Below are 12,027 nucleotides of genomic sequence, written 5' to 3' on the forward strand. Positions count from 1 at the left end.
GCACTTTTATATATATTTTTATGTTCTATTTTATATATATTTTTATGTTCTATTATTAGCTCGGCATATCATTGTTTATATATTATTTGAATGTTATTAGTATTGTTTTTTTTTTATTATTAACATGATATGGCAAGACATGCGGCAGTAAAATGTCTGGCCCGCGGGATTGTGTTATACGAATGGGTCTGTAAAATTTATGGAACACTGGAACTCTCAGCCGACGCGCCAACAGAAGAGCACTGTAAATAATGTCAATTTTTAAGGAAGATAGGCTTTGTACAGTAACCAGCAGCCATGCATGCCTAAAGCTGGCCATACACCTAAAGATTTTATGCAGATTTTCTATTGTCAGATGTAAAAAGTGCAACAGATTCCCCCATCTACGTTAAGCTGTGTGGATGGAGGAATTTCCCGCTGGGCCAAGCTTCAGTATCTTGTTAGTCAGGCCCGATGGCTGTCAAAATACCTGAACAATCTGATTGGATGCAGGCATTGTTTAAGTATTTTGAGAGCCAGCGGGGCCGACTAGGAAGATGCTGAAGCTTGGCCCATTGAGAGATTCCTCCATCCACACAGCTTAGCGTAGATGGAGGACCCTGTTGAACTTTTTCCATCTGACCATAGAAAATCTGCAGATAATCTATAGGTGTATGGCCAGCTTTAGATACACCTCATTAGAAGAAACTTATATGGCCTGTGCTGTTCTTCAGAAAACAAAACTGCGCTTTAACCCCTGTGCACATGTGCAGAAGTTACGTAATCCCAGGCCGGCTAATCAAGATGGCTAAAGAGATGCCGAACCTTGAGGAAGACAGACCGAGCAGAGATATAAAAACCAGCGAAATTGCTCACAGACATGGCATTGCTGGAAGAGAGGTGAGCATAGCAGACCTAACTTCTGCTTTAAGAAGTAAACTTGCGCTCACTGGAAACATCCAATCATTTGTAGGGGTAATTGACAAGAAATATTGTTGGATTTTTAATATGAATATTGGATGTTTTAAGTGAACCTAGGCCAGTTTCCATTTACTTTGATAAAACAGGTCCGTAGAACTCCCATTTACCCAAGCCCAAAGGGATAAGCCATATGTTGAGACAGCCCCTGGTTTAAAAACCATTGATTTGTTGCTCAATCACAATGTTTACATGTAGATCAGTGTCCTTTTCGAAAGGTTGGTAATCTGTAATAGGTTATTCACTAAGCTCTTACCAGTGGCCCATGGGTTGAAGAGTAGAGTAAATCCTTGCAGCTTATGGGATGTGTATCCTTCAGAGAAGATGCGGACAGTCAGCCTGTATGATCCAATTATAGCAGTTACGGGAGGTGTGATCCATACGATCACAGAGCTTGAAGTGGTAGATTCGGGAACTGCCCTCCAACCCCCTTTGGTGACGTCCTTTTTGGATAGACAGAATGTTGCTTTTGTTCCTTTGACAATAGTAGGTGATTTACCCTAAAGAAACATCATTATTCATAGAAATATATAATTGAGGGTCTACTAAGAATACCTATAAACAATCTGATTTAAGCAAACATGATATATTATATGTGCCTCACCTCTGTATAGCATGTGATAAAAGGCCCCATGGATGCACAAAAGATTAACATAGGCATTTAGAAGCACCGAAAGGTGCTCACAATTTGGAGAGATTTCGAGTTTGTATATAATCATGACCCAAATGACAAATAGCACCTCACGCCAAACCTTGTGTAGCTGCAAGCACTATAAGAAGTGTTACCCTTTAAATGTATCAAATTGTGACCTAACGCGTAGGGCGAAACTCCGCCCTACGCGTATGTCACAATTGACTTAATCTGGGGCTGAAGTCAATTGTGATGTAACGCGTAGGGCGGAGTCTCGCAGACGGGGATTGGAGATTGCATGATCGGCAGCACAGCTCCTGTTTGATCCGTTTTTGCACCCAGAGAATACGATGACACGGAGAGAGAGTTGTCTGGCATACATTTTACTTGACGTTTTATGTCAACTTTCCTTATGTTATTAGTTTTTTAAATAAAGGAGCTTTTTAATTTTACCTTTTTACGCTATGGGCTGTTTATATTGGATATGGTTGTGATGACATGCTGACACCATTTTCTGTGTAACGATTGTGGAGAGACGGCCTTTGAATAAGATTGATTGGAGACCTGCTTAGGTCTACTTTTAAGGTGAGCGGCCCACTAAGAGGGGTGAGCACCTGGGTGATAATTGGAGTTGGTGTATGGACTTTGTATAAAGGACTTTCATTGTGGAAGGATGAAGAGTGTAGTGCACTTGGGACAAATCTTGAGCACTTTATACATGTGATTCCACATTTGTGCTCATATCAACACGGAATATATGATTGAACTTTCCAGAGGAATATTATTTAGGATCGATATTTACAAGAAGAGCAATTAAGAATACTTTGATTGCATGTATTGTTTAGCACATTTATTATAGAGATTTGTTTTTTTATGTATTGTTTTAGAGGAAGCGCAGCACATTAATTCTTATAATTTGATATAATCATGGCCCCTTCCATATCCAGAAAAACAATGCTACATTTGAACTGCTCAGATTATACACAACCCACAGGTACATTATCTGTGAATCATCTGTCCTCTGAGACCCAGCTTTTTACACATTGGTCATCACCATCTTTTTACTTACATGGCACAGAGAAGGAAAATATAAGGGTCTATTCACTAAGCTGCCGTAGGCAGCCGAGTGAATGACCGACCTGAAGTGAAGTGAGCCGAACACTGTTCGGCTATTCACTTCAGGCTGGTATGGCTTATTTCAGCCGTATATCGGCTGAAATCAGCCGTACATCGGCTTGCTTCGCATGGCTTCGAGTTGGCCGAACATGCACAGCATGTTCAGCTGACCCGAAGTGCAGAAGGAGTTCGACTCAGCCGATCCAATATCAGGATCGGCTGAGCCGAACCTCCGGCAGGCTACTCACTGCTGTTCGGCCTATTCTTATAGATTCCGAACAGCAGTGAGTGAATAGCCGAATGCAGATGAGCGGCATTCCGGTTGGCTGTTCTGCTCGGTCCGTCAGAGGGACCGAGCAGAACAGAAAAATAGTTAAAAAAGTTAAAAAAAAATGACAGCTAGCTCCGCCCAACAGTTTTCTATTGTCCGGCGGTTGTGCTGCCGTCAAAAAAAAAGAAAATAAAAAACTCCCCCGGGCGCTCTGGGAGCCTCCCGCTCCCGGCCGCCGAGGAGAGAAGCACTGCTTTTTCCTTTTTTTCTTTATTCTGACACAGAGCCATGTCAGAATAGAAAAAAATATATATTTTTTGCCCACTGGAATGCATTGCTAGATTCCTATTGGCTATTTCAATTTGCAATAGCCAATAGTAAACTAGCATTGTACCCGCCCTCTGCTGATGGACCTGATGGAGAACTGCAGCAGAGGGTGGGTACAATACTAGTTTACTATTGGCTATTGCAAATTGAAATAGTTAATAGGAATCTAGCAATGCATTCCAATGGGCAAAAATAGTTTTTCGTTTTTTTTTTCTATTCTGACACAGCTCCGTGTCAGAATAAAAAAAAAGAAACAGCAGTGTTTCTCTCCTTGGCGGCCAGGAGCGGGAGACTCCCGGAGCGCCAGGGAGAGTTAGCTGTTTGGAGATCAGTGTCCCTGGTCGAACATGGGAGTAGGTGATGAGGGAGTTAGAGAGTAGACATGTGCACTGCCAAAAAATTAGTTTAGTTTCGTTTTAAATTCAGATTTGTGTTATTTCGTTTTTCGGGATTCGGGTGTGAAAGTCAATTCGGATTCTGAATTCGGATTTGGACGAAATTCGGTAGCGGTATTCCGAACGTTCGTTTCGTTTTCTGTTCTTATTCGTTTCTTATTCGTTTCTTATTCGTTTCGTTCGTTTGCAGCAAAGTGACATTTGAGGGGGGAAAAATATTTTTCTCCTTCTCTAATGTCACTTTGCTCCAACGAACGAAACTAATAAGAAATGAATAAGAAACGAATAAGAACAGAAAACAAAACGAACGTTCGAACTACCGCTACCGAATTTCGGAAATGGAAATTCGGATTCGTTTGCATTCGTTATGTCTGTAATTCGGAATTCGGATACATCCGAATGTCCGAATTTCCGAAAATTCATCCGAATTTCGATTCGGAACGAAACGAATCGCACATGTCTATTAGAGAGTAGAAGGTCTTGGGAGGAGTTTGAGTGATATTTTGAGATGAAGTTGGCGATTTATATTGCTTATTTTGAGTAATTAATTAATTTAATCTTCCTGTAATTGTTCCAAATTAGTCTTATTCATACTAATTAATAGTAGACTGTTAATTTGAAACCCAAAATGTCTTACCTGTTTCAACAACAAAGGTGAAAATTGTCTTCAGCTCTCAGGCTCCTGTTAAGCAAAAGAGTCATCTGAAAGACTTGTCCTCTCCTCAGAATGAGCTGCTTGGACAGGTAGTGGTTGGTGTGATGGTCAAGTTTGTTCTTTGCCAAATGAAGATTGACACTTTCCAGACGGAGCAGGTCTAAAGACAGTTAAATACATGGCAACATTCAACTTCTAATCCAGTCTATGTATTATCCTAGGGATGTTTCCTCTGATAAAACAATCCTATTGGTATTGATTCTTGACGGGAAAGGGATTATTGACATTTTTGCAGGCCCTTTATAACAGAGCAACATATGTAGGTGGTGTCAAGTAGTCTTCACTTGGTAAATTTTGCATTTTGTACCTCTCATGGACTAATCCCGTTGGTTTAGGATTATAAAGTCAGGCCATTTTTGGTTTTGGATAGAGTAAGGTATCAATAAATGTGCTGTTCTACTTTTTTTCTGTCTCTGTCTTGTTGGGGAAATTTCACTATACTTCCCGTCCTGGAAAAATTACACACAGTGAAATTAAATCCAATCTTCTTTTAAACAGTTGTCAGCAGAACAACTGTCACCACATTGGAAGAATTCCCCTCACTTTCTGTTCCAGTGACAGTTATAACCTTTTGGAATTCCCACCACTTTCTGTCCTGGTGATAGCAGTCACCAGCAGACATGTGCGATTCATTTCGTTCCGTATCATAATTTGTACACATTTTCTCAAATTCGTACATTCGGACACATCCGAATTTCCTAATCCCAATGCCCCCGAATGTGTTTGAATCCAAATTTTCGTTTCTGATTTATTTCGTAATCCATCCAAATTTCATTCAAAAACTAAACTGAATCGGACTTGTGACTTTTTGGGCCAATCAGAATTTTCAGTTTAATGCATCCAGATGGGTCTAAATACGAATTTTCGTTATGGCAATATGGGAGCCATATATATATATAATGTGTGAAGCAAGAATGGTAGTAAAAAGAAACTTGTGGTCAATTTTTTTTTTCCATATGGTTCAGAATGGATTAACCTGATTTACATTGAACCCTATGGGAAAATGTGATTCGATTCACAACCAATTCGGTTCGCGACCAGAATCTTGGAACCAATTAGGTTCGTGAACCGAGGTACCACTGTATATAAATACTAAAGCTGAGGTTTCTAGACCCGAATGGCATTCTGGATCCGACTTTCCAAATGGCATTCAGGACTCCCGAATGCCATTTGGGTATGGAAGCCTCAGCTTTAATATAGCTCCCAGACTCGTATAGCTTTTTGGAGCTCCTGAATGGTATTCAGAAATTCCAAAATTCAGACTCCCGAAGGCCATTCGGGTCTAGGAGCTTCAGCTTTAGTATTAACATCTGTATATGGTTTTTAGACATGTGCGATTCGTTTCGTTCCGAATCGAAATTCGGACGAATTTTCGGAAATTCGGACATTCGGATGTATCCGAATTCCGAATTACAGACATAACGAATGCAAACTAATCCGAATTTCCATTTCCGAAATTCGGTAGCGTTCGTACGAACGTTCGTTTTGTTTTCTGTTCTTATTCGTTTCTTATTCGTTTCGTTCGTTGGAGCAAAGTGACATTAGAGAAGGAGAAAAATATTTTTTCCCCCTCAAATGTCACTTTTGCTGCAAACGAACGAACGAAACGAATAAGAAACGAATAAGAACAGAAAACGAAACGAACGTTCGTACTAACGCTACCGAATTTCGTCCGAATCCGAATTCCGAATCCGAATTGACTTTCACACCAGAATCCTGAAAAACGAAATAACACAAATCTGAATTTAAAACGAAACGAAACTAAACAAATTTTTTGGCAGTGCACATGTCTAATGGTTTTCTTTGGTAATATTCGTAAACTCATCCGAAACTAACGGAAATTCGGATTTCGTTCTAATACGAAACCCGAACTGAATTGAATTTCGGATCCGAATCCCAAAACAACGAAATATCCAAACTGAACTGAACCACATTTTTCCGCAGGTTACATGTCTAGTCACCAGGTCAAACAGTGAGGATGAATTTCCCCAGAAATTTGGACAGCAATCCAACCATGACAGAGGTTCTAACCCTTCTTTACTTTATCCAAAAGTTAAAAATCACTATGATACACATTTTTTAATTAGTCTTAATTTATCAAATAGTAAACACTATAAGGGTTATTCACAAAAGGGTGAAGAGTTTGAAGAAGGCAGGAGAAGTGAACAATCCAGTCCAAAATAACTGATTTTGAAACATTCTCTAATTCAGCTCACTTTCCAGTTCAGCTATGTCATCCTAGATTGTTCACTTCTCCAAACTCTTCACCCTTTTGTGAATAACCCTGTATATGACTATTTTATATTTACCACTTTCAGCCAGAAGGTGGAGCTCTATACAATGGCAGGAGCTCTGTGGGTGATTTTTTTCTGCAGCCGTTATGGTACAAATAGACTTGAGTAGCCCTCACTCTTCTTTTCTTTCTGAAAATTCTAGCAGCCTGGCTGTCATGCTGATCTATTGGCTCTGATCTTGAACTTGTATGCAGATTACAAGTTCTGACCTCACTCTGACTATGTAATCTGCAAGCCTGGCTCTGAAAATATTAAAGGAGTACAGCAATGGCAGCCCTGAATTTCTCTCACTACAGGTTTCTATTACGATCATAGCCAAAGCCATTTTTTTTTATCAATGGAGCCCAACATCCTTCTTTTAAGGTGCATATCTTTTACTGATAACATTTTCTTATGTTACTAGTCTGAAACTAGTTTAGCATATAGCAATATGTAAATGTAAATATGTAAATGCACTTATTTGCATACAAAATGCAATATAAGTGGATGATAAGGAAAAAAAGAAATGCTGCCCCCTTTCCTTTACTGACTATATGCTCAGGCTACTTTGCCTAACAGTGAATTTGGCTCTGATTCTAGCTAAGAAGTTTAAGTTTGATATCTATAGGGTTATATATACTATATACTATCTATACTATATATAGATATACTATATCTATAGGTATAAACATCAAATTAATATAGATTGCAGGTTCTGCAATAGAAAAGACATTGGCCCTCATTATGAAGGTTCTGCAATAGAGCAGAGATTGGCCCTCATCATGAAATACTCACTGGTCATGATGTGTGGTCTGTTCTTCGCTCTTGCAGTACAAACACGCAGTGGTGAATGTATTAATACCAGTACAATATTTATACGCTCCAGGTAATTTAATGTGAAATTGTGAAAGTTGGGAGGTGTGGCGTTGGTTTTCAAGTAAGTTGTGGTCTTCTATTGTTCTGTATAATATCTTATGGTTACTGAGTGTTAAAGGGAAGTAGCAAATACATTCAAAGAGATTTTGTGATGATTTTGCTTATGTAAGAATCTGAAATGTTCTTCCTAAATGATGATAAACTTACGGGCTTATCTATGAAAACTTTGTTGCTCCATCATTAAGGGGGCTATTCACAAAGGAGTCAAAGGATCCAGCCGTAGCTTCAGCTGATCCTTCGGCTCTCTTCGGCCGCCAGAGCCCTTCGGTTCAGTCGAACGGAAGGGCTGCTGTACGGGCTATTCACAATAGCCTGTACAGCAGCCGAAGTCGGCCAAGCAGCCGAAGTGTCAGCCAAAGCGGGGCAAACGGCCTGCCAAAGGCCGGCCCTTCGTCCTGGAAATTACAGCTTGGCGGAGCAGGTGTCGGGCCAATAGGGAACAGTTGGGCGGAGCTAGCTGTCACTGCTAGCTCCGCCCAAATGTTCAATTGTTTTTAAATTATTTTTCTTTTTAACAAAATGTAAATAGGGGCGATCGGCAGCAAGTGAACTACCGGAGCTTCGGCTCAGCCAATCCAGATGTTGGATCAGCTGAGTCTAAGTCCTACTGCACTTCGGCTCAGCCAAACATGCTCTGCATGTTTGGCATGACCCAAGTGCAGCCGTACTGAGCCGAAAATCAGCCGTACTGAGCCGTAGTGAATAGCCGAACGTTGTTCGGCTCACTTCACTTCGGCTGGGTTATTCACTCGGCTGCCTTCGGCAGCTTTGTGAATAACCCCCTTAATTAAGTATATTGAACCCTAATTTTTTCAACAATAAATCAAACAAATATACATGGTCCAGCAAAGCATTTGTTTATATTTTTATCCAAACACGTACAGTCCTCATCTTTCCAAAGAACTCCAACTCTTCTTCCCTAAACCTCCTGTCAAGTCATAGCACTGGAGCTGAACCAGTTAATGTCTTTTATGTATACTGGGCCGCCCTTTTTTGGTACAAGTTATCATTCAACTTTGGATTTTTTGTCTTGCAAATGTTCCAATTACAAATATAAAAATCAGTTAGCAGCTTAGTACTATTGTGGGCCACCAACCAGGGGCGGACTGGGCCGGGGGGCAGGGTGGCAATTGCCCCCCGGGCCTCTCCGATGACGTCACGAACGGCCCCTTGACCCCCGCCGCCTCTCTGCACTCGGCCGGCCCGTCTGCATCCGATGATCGGCGCGGCCGCTGCTCCTCAAGGCGGTGCTCGGAAGGCCCCAATGGGCTGCACTCTACAGCACCTGATCCAGCCAGCGTCTATCTGGTCCAGCCAGCCCGGATCGCCTCGATACGCGATCCGGGCTGGCAGGATCAGGCAGACGGGGCCCTCTAAAGGTGACGATGACCTATGATGTCAAAGATGATACTGCTTTCCATTGGCCAAAACAAAAACGCCTGAATGCTTCAAAAATGTGTGCTGGGATTGCAGTACTTAAAAGAATCTTCCTTTGAATCCGTCTCCTGCAAACAACACTTTTCATAAGAATATGCATGTAAAATGCATCTACAGTCCATCGCAATGAAACTGTCCAGTGTGTGAATAAAATTTTTAAAAAAATCCACTAACCATAGAACACAGTTTAACGAAAATATCACATGCATAATACTTTTGTGGCTTGAGCTTATATGTCAGTTATGATGATAGACTGAAAACAATGGTGAGTTTACAGTTGACCGGTCATTTTAATTTCTGTAAAGGTATAAAACTGTTTACCAGTGAACGTTATCTTATCTGATAAACCTGTATTTCAGGTTTTCATTGCAATGTTGTCTTCATTGCTATGTATCTGTGCAACTTCCTCCATGTGAAATTATTACGTTTAGTTAAGAAATCATGATACCGTAGACCTCATATTGCCGTGATGGGTTTTGCAATGCTGATGTGTTGTACTTTTTTCAGACCCATGAATGGGGAGATTTACTTTTAATGGGGCCGATCCCATAATTCTCATATCATCTCCTTTATAATCCATTGACAGCTGCCACCACCTGCACAGTCTGAAAATACCTACTGACAATCAGGAACTGAATGGTAAGTCAACCAACGACTGATATTTGGGCTTTCAGTGAATTCTACAGAAAACAAGTTTTGTAGACATGTAAATTTAGTTTTGTTCCGATATTCATAAGAATTTTGTTAAATTCGAACTTTCCGATACATCCGAATTTCTGAAATTGAAGGAGTCAGAATGAGAATGAATCCAAATGTTTGTTTATGGATAATTGGGATCCGTTTAGATTCTGTTCAAAATTAACTGACTGTTCTCTGGCCAGTCCGATTTTTAAAATTTTTGCTGTTGGGGGTTGCATTACAGGGACGGTCATGTAACTTCCTGTTGTGGGTCATTCTCAAACAAAAATTCGGACAAAATCTGAATAACAAACCGTATCAAATTTTGGATCTGAAATCCGAAAAACAAAAGAAGTAAAAATAAGGATCCATCCGAAATGAAACTAAGGGAGTTATTCATGAATGAGCCGAAGGATCCAGCCATAGCTTCGGCTGATCCTTCAGCTCACTTCGGTCGCTGGAGCCCTTCATTTCAGTCAAACCAAAGGGCTGCTGTATGGGCTATTCACTATAGCCCGTACAGCAGCAGAAGGCAGCCGAGCAACTCAGCCGAGCCAAAGGCATATGCTTCGGCTTGACTGAGCCGAAGTGACAGCCGAAGCTTGGAGAAAGGTTGGCCGAAGCCGACCGATCTATACACAAATGACAGTTGGGCAGAGCCAGCCATGATCTCACGGCTCACTCCGCCCAGATGTAATGACAGATCAGTGTCCCCAAATGACCTGGGGACGCTGATCTGTCATTAAACAATAACAACTGGGCGGAGCCGGCCGTGACATCATCGCTGGCTTCACCCAGTTGTTCATTGGCCGGGACCTGCTAGAAGACTCTAGCAGGTGTCGGCCAATAGGAAACAGTTGGGCGGAGCTAGATGGCACCACTAGCTCCGTCCAATTGTTTTTATTTAGCCGGCATCTCTCAGATGCTTCATTATGCGCTGGGAGATCGTCGCGTGCGGTCGGGTCGGCGTGCGTCATTTTAAAAAAAATCCTATATTTTTACATTTTTAAAATTATTTTTCAACATTTTATTTTTTCCATTTATTGAACTGTTTTGCTATTCTGCTCACTACTTTGGCGGTACCGAGTAGAATAGCCAAGCTTCACTTTGGCTCAGTTATTCACTCGGCTGCCTTTGGCAGCTAAGTGAATAACCCCTTAATTTTTTGTAGGGTTACATGTCTACAGTTTTGTTTCTCATAGCTCCTTGGCACTCTACTGGTGAGATCTCTGTACTTCGGATCCCAAGTCTGCACACCTACCAGGTTTTTATGAGGGGTCCTATTCTTACTATTGGTTTTTTTATTTATTTTAAATTATGGAGAAAGCAACAGCAGGGTCTGGAAAACACAAAGATGGGTGGGGGATATCCAAAACTCCTAGGTGGAAAGCAACAGAATTGGGTATTTGACAGGTGTACCTTGCTGTCGTAGCATCTAATATAGGAAGACATAGGCTGACTTCACCTATAAGTAAAATCTCTTTAAGGTAGACTGACCTTTAAAGTATTATTCCGCATTACTGTCAAAACTGATTATGTAAGGATAAGTGTCTAAAATCATCCACCTTGTAAACTACGGTATTTTTAAACCATCCACTTCCAACCATGCCAGAACAGTCAGTTCTGGCATACACCGCTCTCACCTCCCATGATACCCCACAATTAACCACAATGGTGAAAAGCTACATTCCAACCCCCTAGGCTGCATATCAGTTTACAGTATTCTGGCAGCACACAAGGAATCTACTCCACATGTTTCTTTATTTCATACTGTAAAGCCCATACAAGCAAAACACCCATTGGTGTTGCTTTTGTGGACTTAACAGTATGAAGAATATTTTAATGCACAAACCAAGGGCCTTTGATGGGGATACAGAGCCAAAGCATCAATAGGTCCCCTGCCTCTTTGTTCTCCATCTAAAGGCAATGGGGGGAATTTATCAAAACTGGAGCAGACAAAAACTGGAGCAGCTGTGCATGGTAACCAATCAGCTTCTCTCTTCAGTTTGTTCAGTTGAGGCTGGGCACACACCTTACAACCATTGCAAGACTTTTGTCTTGCGATGGTTGTAAGGTACTTAAAAAAAACGTACGATCTGCCTATCTTGGACAGGCAGATCGTACTTGCGATGATCGCAAGCCGCACCCCCCTGAGGGGCAGGCTTCCGATGACCGCAATGCAGACCGGGCAGTGTGCGCTTGCGCACACCGGCCCGTCTGGCTTTTGTCTTACGAACATTCTACACACCCGCCGAACATCATATGATGCTCGGCGGGTTTTAGAACATGTT

Source organism: Nanorana parkeri, unplaced genomic scaffold (genome assembly GCF_000935625.1).
Source record: "Nanorana parkeri isolate BGI_ZX_2015 unplaced genomic scaffold, ASM93562v1 scaffold387, whole genome shotgun sequence".
Lineage (NCBI taxonomy): Eukaryota > Metazoa > Chordata > Amphibia > Anura > Dicroglossidae > Nanorana > Nanorana parkeri.